The sequence below is a fragment of the Rattus norvegicus genome, chromosome 7 (assembly GCF_036323735.1).
Source record: "Rattus norvegicus strain BN/NHsdMcwi chromosome 7, GRCr8, whole genome shotgun sequence".
NCBI lineage: Eukaryota > Metazoa > Chordata > Mammalia > Rodentia > Muridae > Rattus > Rattus norvegicus.
Window position 1 is genome coordinate 95,617,500 of NC_086025.1, and position 20,626 is coordinate 95,638,125.

Consider the following 20,626-nt stretch of genomic DNA (forward strand, 5'->3'; position numbering starts at 1 on the left):
CTGATCTTCCCGATGCTTCTCAGTGGGTCAAGTTGGAGAGCAAGGTTAACCTTCACACCCTTTGTTACCTTAGCAAATTCACTTAAGCATCTCGTAAGCCTCATGTATGGGAAGTTCCGGTTGTCCAAGGTAATGGTGACTCTGCTTCTGTTGTGAGCCCACTCTGTTTTACACTCTTATCCGTCTGTTCTGTAGAACCAAGAAAACATTTATCGTTTCTAATTGAACAAAGATCTGTGTATGTATTTTAAGATTCATTTATGTATATATGTGTTCAATTTGCATGTGTACCTGCAAGCATCAGATCCTGTTGTAGGATCTGATTGTGAGCCACTGTGTGGTTGCTGGGGATTGAACTCAAGACCCGTGGAAGAGTAACCAGTGCTCTTAACCACTGAGCCATCTCTCCAGTCTGAACAAAGAGATTCTTGTCTGTCTGTCTAAGGGTTTATTTTATTCTATGGGTATGGATGTTTTGCCTACATGTTTGTATGTGTACCATGTGTGTGCCTGGTGTGAGTGGAGGTCAGAGGAGGGTGCCGCATCCCCCAGAACTAGGATTCCAGATGCTGTGACTCTCCACGTTAGCTCTGAGAACTGAACCCAGTTCTGAATACAAGAGCAGCATTTCCCAGTGCCTCAAAGACATACTTTCAGTGGATGCGCTAGGGGCCCCAAGGTCCACACTCTTGCCTTTCGGCTCCCTAACCCAATTCATATTCCATTCTCTGAGTGTGGGGATGAGCCAGTGCTAGGCTTGGGGATTCTGGAGCAGCTGATCTCTGTTAAGTCAGCACCTTGGGGAAGAAAGGAAGTCTGTCTACAGAAGGATGGTTACAATGTTGTCTGGGAACAGATTCTGAAATGTCTTCCTGGTCTTCGGAGTATAGAGAAATATCTTCCTGACTGTTGCTTCTGTGCTTCAGGAGGGAAGTGAAGGAGGTGTCTTCTTTATTGTGTTTAAGAGACTGTAGTTTCCATGTAAGAGAGAGGGTGTGGGAAGCAGTGTTGCTGTGAACCAGCCTTACCTCCCAGGACCATTTTCCAGCCCCCGAAGTCAGTACCGGGGCCTGTTGGCTACATTATTCAACCATTCTAATTGACTTCTACTTTCCATGGCTGATACTGATATTAAAAACATGTTGAACAGTTATAGAAGATAGAGAAGGGGAGTGAGACACTCATATGTGTATGTACATACATGTAGTATCATGGAAGAATGAGGAGAAAACTCAGTCATACACACCAGGACACAAAATGGGCTGGAGAATATTTGTGAACCTCCTTTTCTGGTTGCTGTACCTTGTACTGACCGTGCAGCTTGCAAAGAAAGCATCCCCTGCACCCGTGTTCAAGGGAGTTGATACACAAAAAGGCCTTTGCTCTGTTGCTGGTGTGTAAGACACTGAAGCGGCCTGGGTTTCTCACTGGTGTCTGCTTGCAAGGGTCAGCTGGTACAAATATCTAGGAGGGTGGGTTAAAAAGGAAATGACACATTTGGGCCTGACAGTCTGGGAGACAGAGAGGGAAGAAGCACAGCCAAGAGAAAGGACCCGAGGCTGTATTTTCTCGTGGGGCAATTTCTGTGTCACAAAGCCAGACCATGCTTCCTGATGAAGCCTCCCCCTGGATGCCTTCCAGGCATGGCCAGCTGACAGCAGCAGCCTGTGAGAAGATGGGGTGGAGAGGCAGGGAGCCCCCGGAAGATGTCCCTTCTCAAGCCAGAGGGCCTGTTTCCTTGTCTTTGATGGTTCCACGGCATACTTTCCCAGGAAAGTCTTGAAAAATGTAAGGCCTCTTTCACAGAGGTAAAGCAGCTCTTGCACAAAGTAGACACAATGTGCAGTGTGCTGCTGGGCTATCCAGCACCTGGATGAACGGAATATTACCTACTACCCCTTTCAGAAGGCCTACTTCCACACCAGTTACTCAGCATAGCTTTGTTTTGACTTCTTTTGTTATTTTAATTAGCGATTGCTATTCATTTGTGTGGGCCTGTAGGCGTTGGAAGAGAACTTTGTAGAATCCGCTCTTTCCTTCTACCATTTATGTGAGTTCATCACCAGGCTTGTTCCCCTTGTCTTGGCTTCTAAGAGCATAGAGAGGTTTAGCTTTTTGTGTGTCATTATAAATACACTTTCCTGTTGCCCCATTCATCTTTGCCATAGGTGCTATGTGTACTGTTGAATCTCAGTTTGCGCTCATTTCTCCTTGGATTCTCTGTGTGTACTTTTAAAGTCACTTCTGGAGAGACATTTTGGTTTGAAGACACTTGAAGCCCTGGTGTGGCAAGGCACCCCCCCCCCCCCCCCTTGCTGTTTTCTGACAGGTGAAGAGTGGTGGGGTCCCTTTTCTCCTGAGCATCCACACTGCCTCTGTTCTTGGTCAGGAACTACGCCTTAGCTAGAGTAACAATCAACCATATGAGAATTCTTCCTCAGGTCATAGAACTTTAATGGACTTGACCACAGCAAAGTAAACTTGACTTCAGGGCTTCAGATTTGCCTGTGGACCTCAGTAAACGTTTAACCACGTCTTTACCCCCTTCTCTTTAGGCTGAGCTAGTGCTGAAATGTCTTCCCCTCTTAGAGACTGAATAAACTCCGGACTTGAGAGTCAGTAGCTGGGCTCCCCCTGGTTGCTGCCCTAGGACTGAAATTTCTTATCTCTGTAACCAAATGTGTGTGTGTGTGTGTGTGTGTGTGTGTGTGTGTGTGTGTGTGTGTATGAAATGTGGGAAATATTTGAATTTTTAGTCATAGCCATCTTGGGTAGGTGTCCTTCATAACTCAGGACAATGAGTCCGGCTTCCGATTGGGAAGACCTCTGACTGCCTGCCTACCTTCTGCTGTTGTCTTCCTGGTTGTACTTACTCTCTGTGCCCCCCCAAATATTATTCTGGGAACTTCATTGGAGGACTCCAGGTGGTTGGAGCCTTGGATGGGATACAGTAGGTCAGAGCTTCTAGCTGGATGGATGATATATGCTCCATGAAGGACTGCTAGTGCTCTCTTAGGAGGCTAGGGATGTTCAGGCCCCAACCTGATAATAGGATAATAGGATAATGTGAACACACTGGATTGAGGAGACCAAGACATAGTAGCTGGACCAGTCTGGAAAGGCCCAGGAATTGCTGAATGAATGAGAACAAGCTCCAGGCCTGTCCTGGAGAAGCAGCTCACCGAGTAGGGCAGGACCTGGAGCCAGGCCAGCCTTTTGTGGTTGCCTTTAAAAAGAAACAAGACAAAGACTGACTTCCGACCAGCTGACCCCTAAGCCTCTAAGCCTAGTAGCTCCCTGCTGGGACCTTTCAGACCTGCAGGGGAGCTTGGCTGGGTGCCAGGCCTGGCCTTCTGTCAGCCAAAGCAAGCCAGTGACTGACTCTCTTTTCCCTTATCCATACTGTTGGCTCAGTCAGGCCCTACTCTCTTTCCAGCCTGCTCTGAGGATCTGTCTGGAAGGTAGCAACCAGTGTAGTTTCCCTCAATGAAGGCTTTCCTCCCGTCATGGTAGGCCTAGGCCTTCTACTCACCGGTATTTGGGTCACAAGTTTTGTTTGTTTGTTTATTTGTTTGTTTTAGCACATTCCTCTGTGAACCAGTCAGGGTCTTTGTAGTCTGTGATTGTGACAATGTGGTTTTCTTCTTCCTTGTCTCAGGCCTGATTTTCTTAACTCCACCCTGCTGAGAAGATGCCCTCCAGGAGGCTGTGCTTGCAGACTCCACGGAGCCTCTCTCAAGATTTCCTGAACCTTGTGGATTTACAGTAAGACGAAGTTCCCTGGGGAGTAATTCTGGTGGATGCAAATTCTGGAGTAATACACCTGGCCTGCCTAGAGATGTTACAAGTGGCCTAATGGATTTTTCTAGCCTGGACGCCCACTGGGGACAAGGATCATTACTGACAGGATTGTATCTCTACCCTTGACTCCATGGGAATATTTGGTCTGCTCTCTCGGGCTCCCTCTAAAATGTAAGTCCCCAAGATCCATCTCCTTTCAATGAAGTGTTTCTGATGTGTTCTTGTGCTTTACTCCAAGCTATCCTGGCTGCTGGCTGAGGGCTGTCTGTTCATGTGGCTGCTCTGAGAAGTTCTGCTGTCTTCTATGTTCATCTATGTGTCTGGCGTGACACTGAGAGCCGGGTGAAAGACAAAAAAGTAGAACTTGTTCTATGTTAAAATAATATTAAAAAGAGAATCCCCTCTGGAGCTACCCTTGCCCAAGTTGATGGGTACTTACTGATTGAAAGTTCTTATTTCTGTCTAGACTCTAAATGCTTTGAAGGCAAGGCCTGAGGAGGATGGCTGTGTCTCTGAGACTTAGTGGGTACCTGGCATTGGTCTCTCACCCTGCAAGAATGAGAAATGAAGATGTGATGGTTAATTCATTAAGGCACTGGCAATTCCATAAGGAAGATAGACACAATAAAACCCTTTCTTGACTCTATGCCAAGAGCTGAGAACACCACGGGACCAGATGGTTGGTACCATGTGTGTCAGCAGGTAGCTGTTCTGAGTTAAAATCTCTACCACCCTATGTGACTCAGGGCCAGTGACAATCCGATTCCCTTCTCCCTTTAGCATGACTGAAGTTAGTATTCTCTTCTGTCACAGGGTTGACAGAGCTGAGGCTCACAACAGGCTGAACATGTGCCTGATGCTTTGCACAGGGTCAGGACCAGCTTCTGGGGAGGGTGAGCATTGGTTGGCCCTGAGAAGATTCTAAGGAGCCAGGTAAGGAGTGGCTTGGCCTGGACAGGAGGTTAAAGGTCATAGTTCTTTGCAGCACTTGGGAAGGCTAAACATCAAGCCTGCAATGGCTAGCCAGAGGGAAGCAGTAGTGGATTCGACAACGGAGGTCTTTGTGGTTTTGCAACTGACTGGCAGGAATCTTGACTCCTTAGGGGTTACAAGGTTGGTAGAACCCAGGGATGTCACCAGGCTACCCAAAGGAGAGTAGTAGCCCCAGTAGGAGGTAGCACAATGCTCAGGTCACCGTTTGGCTGCCAAAGTGGAACTTGACATAGGGTGTTTGTGGGATGAGCTTCTAGGTCTAGCGTTTCAAGGATAAAAGTTTAGGCAATCCTAAAAGGTCTATGCACACCGAGTCCTCTGTTTATGCTATGTTGTTATTTACAGCCCAAAGATGTGCACTGACTTTATGCTGGAGGAGCCTCAGAACCTCACTGTCCTGCTTAAAGGCTAGACACATTGTACATTGCTGCACCAGAGTTGGTCTGATGAGATGGTGACCCACTGTGGTTTCCTTGCAGTTTCACTGAGCGTAGATAGGACAGGGTTCTTTAGAATAGCTGAATAATTTAGTCACACTCCTTTGGGAGTATAGTGTGTCTTCTCCATTCTATAGTTGAGAGCCATGAGGCTTGAGGTATTTGCTTAGGAGAAGGCCAAGCTGAAAGCTGTCTGTCTGGTGTTTTATGCAGAGCCAATAGGATCAGCTGAAGGAGGAGGATTTTCTTCTAGGTCTGGAGGTGTATGTGATGGGACTTTTCTCCTGTAGTTGTTCTTGTGCCCCTAAAACCTATAGTCCTCCTTCTTCTACCTGAGAAAAACAGACTTTAGGGAATTCCACAGGACTCGAGCCGCAGGGCTGAGACTCGGGCTGGAGTTGGATCAGGCTGGGAGAACAGTACTTAATTAGCTGCTTATGGTCTAACCCATCAATTCTCAACCTCTAGGTGGGACTCCCTACAGGGGCTGAATATTAGCTATCCTGCATAGCAGATATTTACACTATGATTCCTAGCAGTAGCAAAGTTTCAGTAGCAATGAAATAATTTTGTGGCTTGTAGTAAACCACACCATAAGGAACTGTATTCAAGGGTCACAGCATTGAGATGGTTGAGAACTGCTGGTCTGGGGAGAATAGGTGCCTGTGGTAAGTGTGGACTTGTTGGATAAGGTATTTGGAGCTGTGCTTATGGACCTGCCTAGCTGGGGTGGTAACTGGAGTCATTTCAGGGAGGGGCTATGTCTTCCCCATCCACCCCCCATTCTTCCTCTGGGACGGCTGTACCTAACTTATCACACAGCTCACAGCTCCCTTTCTCTGCTTTTATTGGTTACTCCCTAGAATAACCCTTTTGTGGTGGCTCTCTTTTATCTCCTGCCTCTCACAAGAGGGTGACGGTGGGCTCAGGCTCCAAAAAGCACAGAACCCTAACTGTGAGAAATATGACAGTTGCTGGATGGACATGGGCATAGCAAATATCACCATTTTTTTTTTTCGGCCAGTGCACTCAGTATGGCGAACACTGAACCACATATTCATTAGAACAGAGCCATGGGGTAGCTATTGTTAAGATACGGGTTATGAAGCAAAGTTGTTTCCCAAGGGACCACTGTGCTGCCAATCTCCACAGCCATGGACCACACTGCCTAAAGTTGGGAGATGGGACTCCTGCTCCCTTCTTGTCCCCTCTAGTGGCCATAATCTGGAGCAGATCACCTTTCTTCTTTTGGTCTCTTTCCTCAGTAGTAGGGAACTAAGTGGTTTTTCTTCTAGGCTATGGTACTTGGGAATGAAAGGGTCCTTAGGTCACACCCTCTTGTGGCTACAAGAGTAGGCAGCGTTTCTGTTTAGGGTTCAACTCCTCAATCATTCCTCCGCTTCCTGGTGAGACATGTGTCTTGTTGATTGCTGCTTTCCATACTGGTTTTCCTTACTGGGCTTCTGTGCTAGTGGAAGCACTGGTACTAGTGGAGGGCTGTGCTTCAAGATCCTCCAGCCTCCATTCCTGAAGATAGCTGAGCGCCCTGGCTGAGGTGCTGGGAGCCTTAGCTGGTCTGCACAGTTTGGCAGGAAAAGAGTCTGAGCCTCTTTCTTTTCGAGTGTCTTGGCGCTGTGCATGGGGCTGTCTATGAGCTGGGTTAGGTCCCCTGGATCACCTAATATACTGGGGTGGGTGTGGCCCTCTGTTTCACATTCGGTCTGAGGTTCAAAGAGGTCTACATAGTCATCAAGTGCATCCTGGTTCTTCGTGAAGGTCCCAGAAGCTATGCTTACATTTTGGCTTGGCAAGCCTGTGTTAGAGAACAACGATTGTTTTGTATGTACTTTAACCGATTTGTAGAGAAATTGCCACTGGCTCAAGAGGCCTTTGATAGCTCACATATCATTGCTAAGAGAACAACAATCTAACATAATGATCTCCATTTCCAGAATACATGGAGGCTCTTAGCCTTGAGGGGACCTTCGCTTGGAGTATAGGTCCTTGTTTACAGCCATGGTACAGTGGCTGTGGGGAGCTCACGATGTCATAGGAGCAAAATTTCAGAGCTTGTGATGTGGGTAGGTATGGGTCCTGCTTTCCAACTGGCAAGACTGCGGCTACTGTGCTTCTCTGAATCTGTAAGATTCCTTAGGAGATAGCAGCTTAGCTTGATGTGCAGAAATTCACACACACACACACACACACACACACACACACACACACACACACACACACCTTACTCTAGTGTAAGCATCTTAGTTCTTTATGCTTATTATGTAAAACCACATTTGGTTTATGTGTGTGGGTGTTTTACCTGAATGTAGGTCCACACAAGCATGTGCATGCATGGACGTGCAGCATGTGTATACAGTGCTTGCAGTCCACATACTCTGGAATTGCAGTTAGAGGCAGGTGTTATCTCTCGTGAGTGTTGGAATTGAGCCAGGGTCCTCTGGAAGAGCATCCGGTACCTTTAACCATGATGCCATCCTTCCAGCCCCTGAGAACAACTTTATAATCATGTGAAGCATTGACTGCAGGCACTGTGTGGGCCCTGTCCACCCTCTTGTGCATATTGACTACCCAGCGTGCTCTAGTCAGCCCCTCTATTACTCTAGGTTGACTCACAGCATAGTAAATATTCCCGCTGTGCAGTCGGCTGGTGACTTCACGTCTTTCATTCATTTCTTTTCAATGATTGGAGGTTGTTATCTCCTCCACAACTTTACGTTGAGAATGAAATAAAACACACATTTGAGCATTTGAGTCAGCGGGTTTTCTGGGGACATAGAACATCTACTCAGGGAATATTAGTTATTTTTAAGTAAGTTGTTGAAGTAGAATTGGAAGATCAAAACACACAGACACAGAGAAATAAGAGAAGGCTGAAGATGTGTCATGACTCACAGAAATTTAATGTTCAATCTAGCTCTGGGTTTCCTAGTTACCACAGCATGCTGAGTGGGTTATATTTGTGTCTAAATTAAGGTTTGGCAAACTTTTCCTACTCAGGGCTAGAAAGTAAATATTTTCAGCTTTCAGAGAGCCCTGCAGTTCCCTACTTCTAAAGCTGCCATTGGCAGTATGCAAATGAGTGGGTGTAGCTGTGTGCCAATAAAACTTTATTTACAAGAATTGGCCAAGGGCCCATAAGCTGTCGTTTGTCCCTGTTTTAAATGAGGAAACCTGTTTGTCTTTGTAAGAAACTTCTGGATCATAAACACTGGATAGGGTTTTGTCATGAGATATAATATTTGTATGAAGCTGTGGCAACCGCAGATGGATAGCGCTTTCATTGGGTTTCCCAGGAAGCATAAAAGAAACCTTCACACGGTCAGTTCATGTCCACTGTGTCTTAAGCTGTGATATTGACAGATAGTACATGTACTTTGGTTGAGATATAGGACAGGCAAGGGAGAGACCCTAGTGATAATTCAACAAGGTCATGTTAGAGTGTTTGTTTTTAAGTATATATGGTCATATACTCAATGGTCCTTGGGAGCAAAGTTAACCAGGTTTGGAAGACTTCTGTTTCATAGCTGGTTGGTCTCCCTCCACTTTATTAAGCTCTCTGAGCTCTCCTTTGTTCATCACCTGCAAATGCTAGCATCTCTGAGTTGCACCAGGGCCGGGTCAACTGGTGTTTGCTTTTTAGTTCCTTCCTATACAAGAAGATCCAGGAGGCGGATGAGCTTTGCCAGCCACTGGCTTGTAGGTGTGAGGATCACACAGTTGTTGTGGTTAGGTCTCTTGCTATAAATTGCAGTGCTAAATTCCATATCCCTAGGTCTAGTTGCCTCAAGACACATATGCCAGCTTTTGTTGTGCAAACTTTGCTCCTTAATTTAAAACTTGGTTAATAAAGATGCCTACAGCCTGTAGCTGGGCAGAAGAGAGGTAGGGGGTGGGGTTTCGGTTCCAAGACTTGAGGACTGAGGCAGAGATGACAGGGGGAAGGGGGAGAGGGAGGGGGAGAGGGGAGGAAGAGGAAGAGGAGGAGGAAGAGGAGGCGGCGGCGGCGGAGGCGGCTATGGGGGAGGGTGGATTATGAGTGCATGACCAATTGGTGTAGGAGCAGCCCAGGAAGTACAGGGCAAGTGATATCTTGGGGTTACTGACAGGAAAGTAGACCAACTAGCATAGAGGGTTGATATCTGCCCAACTCTAATGCTTTAAGGCTTATTATAAATATAAATGTTTTGTGCCTTTTATTTAGAAAACAAATGATCTAAGGTGGGGTAGATACCATCAAATAATATTTACCACAACACAGCCCCCTCTTCCTGTGAGCATGCAGCCTGTGGAATTGAAGAGCCAAGAAAGGGGATAGATTCTAGGCAGTCATGTACGCAACCTCTTACCTCCTCCCCAAGCCCTGAGTGAGTCTGGAGATAGGCAAGGCTTACAGGTACTGCACCAAAGATGTTGCCTGCAGTAGAGTGGGACTAGGCAGTGGCCACTGGAAACCTGGGTCAGATGGGTGAGTATTGGCCTCTTCTCCCCAGCACTTGGCTCTTGACCATTTAGCAACACTTGACTTAACCAAATAAATAGCCAGCCACAAACTCCCAGATTCCTTTTCACCCCTGGTCACCAGAAACTCTTTGTTACAAGTTTGGGACACACGAAGAGACTTATAATAGTAAAAATAATTCTCTGGATGGAGTATTAGAAAACCTGGGGCCAGCTGACGATGGTGGTGCACTCCTTTAATCCCAGCACTTGGGAGGCAGAGAAGGGTGGTTCTAAATTCAAGGCCATCCTGGTCTACAGAATGAGTTCCCCGACAGCCAAGGCAGCCACATAGAGAAACCTCATCTCAAAAACAAAACAAAACAAAACAAAACAAAAACCAAATAAACACAAAGAAAACACAGGGCCAGCTAAGCAAAACAACTTTATGGCTGTGTGACCTTCCATAGATGAGTTGACCTCTCTGGGTCTTCCTTTTCCCCCTCCTGGAGGTTGCTATTATAAAATTAGATGCACTGAAGTGGGAAACCCAGACAGACAGAATCAAGCCTGATGCAGAGCAAACCCGTAATCCAATTCCACATTGCCAGGCAGATCGATTTTGTGACTTTTGGGTTCTGAGTTCAAGTCAGCTCAGGCATTTCTTAGGACTTTGGGGGAGGCTTTGACTTGGGGTGGCTGATCAGGTGTGATACTTGGACAGATGCCAAGAGGACAAATGAGTCCTATTGGTGAAAGTATTGGAGGTCCAAAGTGAGTGACAGCAGAGCAGAGAGCTTAGGGAGGAGCCTTGAGTGTTAGAGAAGGTGGCTTGGCAAATTCCTTACATGCCACGCAGCCCTTGCCACTGGAGCTGTACCATACAGTGGTTATGATTTCCAGGACCCCAGAGGCTTCCTGTCATTTTTTTCTGTGACAATGGGAATTCTCCACACTATCTGGGTCCCTTCATCTTCCAGTGACTTCCAGAAAGTCTTTCGTCATTCAGGAATCTGCTATGGAATTTGGAGTCTGTTTCTCTGGGTAATTTGAGTTATCTAGACAGTGGATGTCACAAAGGACCACGGAACAAAGGTCCTGCTCCCACCCGAAGGACTCATACTCGCTGTGGATACTGCTTGTTTGCCTTGGACCAATGCCTTTGAAGAGATAAATGAAACAAAACCTAAGGCAGGGAGAGGCTTCGCAGCTCATGTTCATAGAAGCTCTATCCTCGGGCTTGGGCCCAGGAGGTCGAGCTCTACCCTTCTATTTCAGATCTATGTGGAAACCTCTGCCATTATGTCTGGTATTTCAGCAGTTCTTAGGCAGGTGGCACAATGCAGATGGTTCCTGTAAAACCTGTCACTCAGCATTGGACTTCGATACTGTGCTGCTGTCTTTTTATTCCAGGCCTTATTCTTTGGGCTGTGTGTTGGGGGGTCATTCTAGGATCCTGGTTTTGTAAGCAGGCCTGCAATGAGTGTCTACGTGCATAGTAGAATGTGTCCCTGGGAGTCTAACATGCAGGGAACATATTTGCAGTCTTCCTACCTGTGGCCACCTGGCTTTCGAAGTAGGTGCATCAGCTTCCTGAGTTTCTTCCTCCTGAGATCAGGGAAGTACTTGGGTGGGCAGGAATGGGTGGTACGCCTTTGTGTACCTGTGCCCATCAGCAGGGTCTGCTACCTGATACTGGTCAGGATATGACTCTATGGTCTGCACTCTGGAAGAAGACTAGGTAAATACCCAGAGACTCCAGAGCCAGGACAGGGACGGAGCATCGTGTCAGAGTGAGGGTGAAGAAGGAGCAGAGCATTGCGTCATGCAAGAACAGGAGGAGAACAGAAGTAGTGGTGAGGGAGGGCAGCGCAGCTATGTGCGGAAAGGCCACTTGAGGTGTCAGCTTCTCTGATGTCACCAATCCAGGCATGAAGGTCCAAGGCACCATGGCGCATCTGGTGAGCAGGGGACACTGGTCTTGTTGAGAAAAGGGAGCGTCATTGGGCAGAGGGGTGAGGTTGCCATCACTACATGAGGAGCCTTCTCAATGGGAAAAGAGGACTCTAGGAAATTTCATAGCTTGGCTCAGGAACATTGGAGAAAAGATGGCTGAGGTCCCCCCACCCAGCAGGATATCTCAGGAGGCATCCACAGGATTGGAAATTGCTAGCAGGAAGTTCAACTCTGTGGAAAGTCTAAGAGGGACAAGAGAAGAGAAGAGTCAGATGCGGAGAGCTAGAGAGACGTGTCTGTGTGTGTGTGTGTGTGTGTGTGTGTGTGTGTGTGTGTGTGTGTGTGTGTGTGTTTGTGTGTGTGTGTGTCTGTCTGTCTGATTAGAAATGGAACCCTGAAGATCGAGAATGGAAAATATCTGTATGCTTTGAGATGTCTCCTTTTATTATCTCCCCCACAATGAAAAATTAGTCCACACACCAGTTGGACTAGACCAGTTTTGTCTGACTCGATGACCTCATGCTGCGTTGAGGCACAGGACTGGCTTGGTCTGTAGACTTCTCTCTCTTGTTCTATTTGGCACACTGATAGACGGCATCAACAGGACCCTCATGCCTATTCTTCCATATGCTGAGCTTTACAGGTTCTGCTGGGGCTTGATGGCTATCCAAGGTGCAGATCACCCGTGGGATGTCCTAGCTCCATACCTCAGGGAGTCCCTGGTAGGAGAGGGGAGAACTTCATTACCTTACAGTCAGGCATTCCTTGATGACAAACACTGGCAGTTGTTTTATTGTGGTTTGGTGAGATGTAGCCGAGCTGGCCTTAAAGTTGTGTTGATAATTCTGTCTCAGTCTTTCAAGGGCTGGAATTACAGTGTGATGTGTAGGTCATACCCAGATTGGCAGTTCTTATTTGTGCCATGGTTTTGTGACCTGTCAACCCAACGGCTGAGCAGGTCAGCCTTGGTCCCCTGTTGCTTTATTGGAGACATACTCCAGGAGATGGGCAGTTCCGTCCCAGCTTGGCTTTACTGGGCCATATCCTGGAGCTTGAGGGGCCAAGCCTACCGAATGCTATCCTCAGGCTGCTCTATGAAGGAGCAAGAAGGAAAAGCTGTCAGGGCCAGGCACTGCATATCAGGCAGGTGCAAAGCATGCAAAGAAGCAGATGTTCTAGACAGGACCATCCTGATTGCTGATGCTGGGGAAAATGCTCCTCCTTAAGAGGGAAAACATTCTAGAGATAGTCAGTCTTCTCACTCAGGCCTCCCAAGAACGTTGTAAGTTGGCCCAGTCAGTGGTCAGTTGTCTAGATTCACTGAATTATTATGGAGTCTGTACTTAGTGCAGGACAGTGTGCTGAGAAGTCACTTTGTCCTGGTCAAGTATTTTTCCTTTTCTAATATTTCACTGGTTCTGCTTCATTGATTTGCTCTCTCAGTCCTGTGAAGTGGGTTCTGCCCTCATTTCACAAGTGAAGAAACCAATGTCCAGCCACTTTCCCACTCTTGGCTTCCCCAACATCATAGTCTTGAATATCTTCTGTTCCACTAACCTAGAGCAGTGAGGTATCATCTGGATGGCCTCGGTTGAATATCAACTTAGTGTGTTTAGACCTGATCTCAGGCAAGTCATTTATCTTCTTGGCCCCTGTTTGTCCATGTGTAAAATGGGTTGTAACAGGTTCTCTCTGGAGGAAGTGTTTGGAGGTTAACCGAGATACAATTAGGACAGGCCTAACACAAACCAAGGGCTTGAGAGAGCCGCCTCCTCCTCCCCCTCGGTTACCAATTTGCAAGTGACCTTACAGAGAGAGGGTCAGGAGCTTGCAGAAGGTCTGTTAGAGCTCTTGGGATGAGTTGGGTCAGCCTTTTCTCAAATGAGAGCTCCTACCTTGCCCTGTCCTACGCACCAAGTAGTAACTATTCGGCTGTGTTTCTGTAGCTTCTCTGTCTTCCTTGATTAACAGCAAGATGGGGGTGGGCTTGGGGAAGAAATACCCAGAGGATGCTTATGGAGTTAATTAAGATTTTCCTGGGTTTCATTTGTTCTCTTGTTAGCACTAAGATAAATCCTCCAAATGGCTGGGAGGGTTTCATTGACAGTGCATTGTGAATTCACATAGCATTTGCATCTTCCTGGGGATGATAAATGTTTAGATAATGACAAACAACAGGGGAAAGGGAAAACTGGGGGAATTCAGGCAGGGCTGATCAGATTGGCCCCCTCAATGTGATGAACCACTGATAAGTGGCTTAAATGACATATCTGATGCCCTCTGCTTCCCTTGTTAGACTGAGGGGTAGGCTGGCGGAGTGGCTCTTTTGTTCTTTGATGAAGCCAGTGCCTTCATGATGTTTTTGTGGGCTGATGTGAGCCTGGTTTTCATGCATGTTTCAAATGTCATGGGCATGGTCTAGGTGTATGGATAATGGTTCGCATTTTACATGTTCTTCTATTTTATTGAACATCCCCAATGTCCAGCGTTTGATTTAATTTTCCTAGCAGTTCCAAAGGTGAAAAGCTGTATAATCATTATCTTGCAAGTCTTGAAACGGAGGATGGGAGGGGTTCAGTCCCCAGCTAGCAAGGCTGTAAGGTGGCATCTCTCCCCTGGGGCTTCTGGACACACCCTTCTCCATCACCTGTTTGCTACACAAGTGTGCACATTTAGTGCTTAGATGGCAGATTGCTGCTTCCTCCAGATTCAGATATCAAGGGTCCTCAGAAGACACTCTGACCAGCAAGAGGCTGGCTATCTGAACCTGTAGAAGTGACAGGGACTTTTCTGTTTACAGTCATTGCTCTCCTGCAGTCTCCGGAAATCATAAACCTGAGAGAGCCAGTGCTCCGGAGGATGACTGGAAGTTGTGCCTCAGCTCTTTTACTCTGCTGGGGGGCAGTGAGTGCAGGTGTGACAGGCAGGGCAAGTGGAAGAGGAAGCTTGCTCCTTGCTCTCCAGTTCAGAGGGTTTTTCCTGGATTCCTAGCTGATTACATGGTGCCTCCAATGATCTGATTGACGTCAGGAAGCCAGAAAGTTTTGCATTTTCCTACTAAATCCTCACCAGTTTAAATCGGATCCCCCTTTCTATTCCTTCTCTCTCCGATTCTTCTTCCTCCTCCTCCTCCTCCTCCAACCCCCCCACCCCAACCCATTCCACTTCAGACAGGGTTTTAGGTACCACAGGCTAGCCTCAAACTTAGTAGGTAGCAGAGAATAACCCAAGCTTTAGCTTCTACTTCCTGATTGCTGTGATTACAAGCATGCACCACCTGGTTTCATTGGACACTATGCATCAAATCCAGTTCTTCATGCGTGCTAGGCAAGCATCTTAGCAACCGAGTTACATCCCCAGTTCCGAAGTACTTCTGACCGATCACCTCAGCGATTCTGCACGTGAGGTACCCCAAGCCACAGTCTGACTGAGGATGTAAACAGAAGGGAGGGGTAGGGAAAGAGTGATAGCTGAAGAAAGGGAAAAGTACACATTCCACACCCAACCTCTTCCTGACTCTGGTTCCCTGGAACTGCAAACAAGGAGCTGATTCACGTGACTGGCTCCAGGGCCCCCCTCGCTGGAGTTGAGGTCCTGTGCCTTCTAGTGACGGGGAGGAAATTCCATTTCAGTTATTCCATGCTGTGAGTTGTTCGGGGCATTCTCTATCTTGATTTTAGGGCTGCGTCATCTTTTTGGAATTCGTACCCTCCTCCCATTTTTCTTTGGGTGATAAATCGAGGTGAATGCTTAGTACAAATCTACAGGACATAGTCATTCTCAGCATCTGGGGCTTCATGCTTTTTGGATGCTGGTCTGTTAGGGACATGAATGCAATTGCTTTCTCCATCTTTCTACATCCACATCTTAACCCTTCGTGGGATTTCCAATGGGACGCTCCATTTTGGAGGGCTGCAGTTTGTCTCAACTCTTGGAAAGACTCCTTGAGGTGTAGTAGAAGAGGCCTCACAATCTGTGAGCTAGGGAAACAGTGAGGAAAGCTGTCTCAGAGGTACACCACCTGCATCACCGAAGCTGCCATCCATTAGACTGACTGTTCCAGGAAATTTCCTGGTTCAACCACCTGCTCTCAGTCTCCACCTGGTCATGGTTTCAAACCCACCTTCAGGGTCTATAAAGACCCTCTGGCTTTCCTGGAAGACTCAGCTGCTCTGGCCTTTCAGCTTATGGCCACTGTGCCCTTTCCCCTTAAGTGTCCTGTCTCTCGCATGTGACTATGAACATTTCCTGGGAGTGGTAGGTCTGGTCCACTGCATATTCAGAGCCCTTTATCTGGGGTGAGTTCATGTTTGCCAGTGAACTCTTAAGAGCCCCTTTTGACACTTAAATGTGTATGAATGTGTACTGGACCACATGGGCTATTTTCTCCTCTTCCTCTCTGTGACTGTTTCCGATACAGAACACCACTGAGGGAATAAGTGGCTGTCACTGTATTCACAGGATCCTTTTCAGAAAGTCCCACCTCCTGCTCCTCAAATTCAGTGAAAAAGCAGCCATGTAGTATGAAGGTATTTTCAGAGATTCATGGGTGTTGGGTATGGGGTGATGGCAGAGTGAATCTAACCTGACTATAGCTTGTGACCTGTTAGCACAGGAGTCTAGATTCGTTTTCTTCTTCAAGCTCTTTTTCCCCCCATTTGCAATGTAAGGCTGGTGACAATACTTAATTTAGGAGATCGGTTCAAGGACCAAGAAGGTGATGCAGGCACAAGTTCAGTATGTGCAGGGATCTTTCATTGGGTGAGGGACAATTGGTAAAGGAAGCACTCAGTGGGTGCACGGGACCTTTCGGCACCACTGTAGTGCTGATCATGGAAGTCACACGTTTATAATCCAGCCCTTGGGATTGAAAATCAGTCTAACCTGTGCTCCATGGGAAATTCAAAACCAGCTTGGATACACTGACATCTGGGCTTAGAAAAAGAAAACCAATAGGCAGGAAAGAAAGAAGGAAGAAAGGAAGAAAGGCAGGAAGGAAGAAAGAAAGGGAGGAAGGAAGGAAAGAAGGAAGGGAGGAAGAAGGAAAAGAAGGAAGGAAGGGAGGAAGGAAGGAAGGAAGGAAGGAAGGGAGGAAGGAAGGAAGCTAACTAGCTAGCTGGAGAGAGACTTTAGATGAGCCTTTATGATTCCTCTTTAGGATGACACAGAGACCAGATATCTGAAGGGACAGGATATAATGAAAATATTTGGCAAAAAGGTGTATAGAGACATAAGGTGCCTTGTGTTTTTGCAGGATCTGGGTAGATAGGTTCTTTAAAGACCAACATTGGAGCACAGAGGCATAGCCAGGCCTTGATGAGGTTTGCTGAAGAGGGCCTGGAGGTCAGATTTGGGGTCAGAATGCAGAGCAGTGTGAAATCCTGATCTGAAGCATAATGCAGCAAGCTGAAAGGGGGGCAAATTTCCTTCCTGCCTGCTTTTTATTAGTCCCTTCCTTGTCACCATGCTTTGTGCCCTTCTACTTGCCACCCTGAGGATGGTCACAGGACCTGTGTGTGAATGCTAGTCTGGTGCTGTCCCACTGACCCACACTCCTAGCTCCGTTCCTGATGCTCTTTTCTTTATTAAAACAAAAAACAAAACAAAACAAAACAAAACAAAAAGACCAAACCTTTTTGTCCCCCTAGTAGTTATTTCAATAAGCAGAGAAGAGAACTTCTGGTTAATAATTAAGAAAAAAAATCCTAAATTATCAGTCATATCTCCTTGAACAGAAATCCAATGGGTTGGAAACTTTAGATCTGAGAGGTGACCCGGCTGTATCTGAGTGTGACCTGTACCTAGAAATCCCTTCCTGCCTTCCTGCCTGCTTCACATCCTGCCTTGCTTGTTGACCTCATTTTGTTGTTGAATATTCTACCCACTGATACAGGCAGCCATCACCAGTGAGATCAGTTCACTGAAATGATTTCCTGATCGTGTTAATTAGCTTCGTAAGAATAATCATAGCTGACATTTATGTAGTGCTTATTAACTTTGAGGCAATTGAAATTAAACCTCTTCTGTTATATACAATTTAACTCCTATAATAATCATATGCGATTCAGTGTTAAAATTAATCAGCCCCATTTTTTACAATGAGAAAAGTGTAAGACCAGAGAGGCTAAGTGTAGTGTTTGAGTTACACAGTTGAAAATGGCTGAGCTGGTATTTTGACTCTAGTGCTACGCTTTAGACCTTGGGCTTTTAACTGTGGTACCAGAGGAGGTGTGAGGATGTCAACATCGGTTGGTTGGTTGGTCAACGTTTGTGTGTGGTGAAAACCGACAGGAGTCACTGCAAGAGCTTCCTAGAATATTCAGCTAGGCTTGCTCGCAGGAGCTTGGAGAACAGACAGGGCTGTGGGTTTTGATTCCCCCACAACTTGTCAATCTCAGAGTGAGGGCCTATAACCTGGAGCTGCTGCACCTTGAACTCCTAGCTCTTCTTTGTCCAGATCAGACCATCCAGATGGGGGTGGAGTAGGACTTAGAACTGGATAGTAGCTTGTTGCTTTTTTCCATTCCTCTGTGAAACTTCCGGTTTGTGACCATATTCTTTATTCCTGGACTGTGTTAGAGACCTGAATCCTGATGCATCTGTACTGGGAATTGTGCTGGGGAATACTGCACATAGAAGCTCATCAAAGACCCAACCCTGGAGTTAGATATGGATGACAGCAGCCGGGGATGTACCCAGTTCCTGTACTGTCTCACTTCTGTGCTTCTCAGGGTGCCACCTAGGAAAGGCGAGGCCCTCTGTCCTTGCTAGGGGATGGTGCCATTGGTGACACCTAGCTCTGTTGGTCTCAAGTTTCCCTTATCTTAGGTGAAAGGAAGTCAGAAAGAACAGCTTTATGTCCCATCAACTGTTTCAACTGAACCCTGCAGCAGTTTATGGGTGGGACTTGGTTAGTGATGGATAAAGTCTGGGCGAGGCTCCTGGGGAAACTGGTGGGTGAGGCAGGGGCCCCGGGGAACGGTCTTCCAGAGACAGCCCTGGCTTTGAATGCCCAAACTAGGTGAGCTTTAGGGCCTGTCTACTTCTTTGAGGGGACATTATGCTGAAGCTTGTTTGTATCTCATCGTTCAGTGCACAGTGAAGTGATCTTCGCCTAACAAAGCCCTTCAGGAGGAAGTGTTTGTTCTGTTTCAAGACATGTAGCAACAGCTAGGTAAATTTCCAAGCACTTTCCAGGTACCTGCCAAGTGCTTTATGGGTGGGAACCCATGCCTCACAGGATGGGCGCTGTTGCCTTCACCCCTCTGTTACAGAAACGGAGGAGTTGAGTAATGTGCACAGGGTTCCAAGCAACCAGGGCAGCACGGCAGAACACAGACTAGCAAGCTTGACCTCATGGCCTTCTACCAAGGGAACCCAGCAGCGTTTGGGGATCTCCATCATCTGGGGCATACCCAGAATACTGGAGGAGAAGATCCGTTAACTTCAGCTTGGGAGTTAAGTTTATTGCTGGTTATTGTACATGGTGGCATGGGATTGAGTGCTAAATATGAGATCGATACAGTCTCTCTTTCGTTCTGGTTTGTTTGAGATGAGAACCAACTCATGTTCCCTCATTGGTCAACTTTTTTGTCCAGGTGTCCCTGTGGTGGGACCTGTATCTCAGTCTGGTTTGGTTTGAGTGGTTTCCTGATGCTTGTTAGCTAAGAATTCCTCAAGGGCAGTCACTGTTACCTAACACTTCTTCTGTACCTGTCTGACCTACTGCACTAGGCCAAGGTGTATGTCCTCAAGCAGTGAGTCACATGGGGCACCACGTGTGACTATTCCAAGTCTCACGTGGGAAGGAGGTGGAGGAGACACTGCTGTATGGTTCTAGGCTGCCCATTGGGGGATGGATGTATTTTCTGTGGAAGAGGCTGGGAGCTCCTCCCAGGAAAAGGTCTCCTTTCTGGGCAGCTGGCTCTTTGCCATATACATTTTCCCCTCCCTCTGTCTGTGGAGGAAATAGGAAACAGCTGGCCACTGGACACTTGAAGTCACATGGGTAGGCACCCCTAGTCTCCATGGTTTAGGTCCTCAAAAGGCGTTTTCTCCTCTGACTTGCTCCTTACTCTGCTCTGGATGACCCTCTGTGCCTCAGTTTCTCCCAAATGCACACAGGGGAGCATGAGAGCACCCACTTGGGTTGATTGTTGGGATTAAATACCTCACATCCCAAGTGCTCAGTGCCTTGGAAGAGCAGAAGGCTGACTGCCAGTGTGGTCCTTGTTAGCTGTTCCCATTTCAAACCAAGTTCAAACATTTTGCGTGCTCGGCAGAGAGCAGATCTAAATTCCCAAATCCAAAAACTTCTAAGAAATCTCCCAATGTCTTGGTGAGGTGTGTGATCCAGTCAAAAGAACCGACATTCCTTGCATTCTTGGTGGGAGGTTGTGGGCCATTTCTTGTAAAAAGAGAAGGCCTCCTTCCTTTCATCCCTTCCTCTGGATTCCAGCAGGTTTTTAAAGGCACTTAGCAGCAGGCCGGTGGGTAGTACCCCTCTGGGTACTAGCTGGTGAGCTTGAGTATCTCTTTAATTCTTACTGTGGAATAGGTTGTTATTTATCCTATCAGATTGAGGTAGCACAAAGATTAATTACTATGGCTTCTTTACTATGTAACTGTAAGCCTTGTTTTGGAGTCCTTAATAGTGAATCATAGAAAGGGGGAGACCAAAAGTCCTTTGATTCTGGAGTGAGCATGTTGGACAACCTTTAATTTCAATCCTATCTGATTTTGTATCTTTTCACTCTTTTCTGCTTGGATGTACATCCAGCTATCCATTCACCTCTCCATCCATACATCAACCTACCCACTTCTCCATCCTTCTGTTGACCCATCCATCTAAACGCTTACTTCATCCACTTATCCTTCTGTTCATCACACTGTTTGGTCCACATTTCCATCAATTCATATACCGACCCATCTTTTTCATGAGTTTATTCATGCACCTACTCAAAAACTCACTACTTATCAACCTA

At 46.8% G+C, this 20,626-nt stretch overlaps 1 long non-coding RNA gene across 1 annotated transcript in view; it reads left to right on the forward strand.

Moving 5' to 3' along the window:
* Pvt1 (Pvt1 oncogene) overlaps nucleotides 1-20,626 on the forward strand; it is a 223,391-nt gene that overhangs the window by 71,584 nt on the left and 131,181 nt on the right. The window contains exon 2 of the long non-coding RNA NR_185124.1: nucleotides 3,659-3,972. This is a non-coding gene — a long non-coding RNA (Pvt1 oncogene). The remainder of the gene's footprint in view (nucleotides 1-3,658; nucleotides 3,973-20,626) is intronic.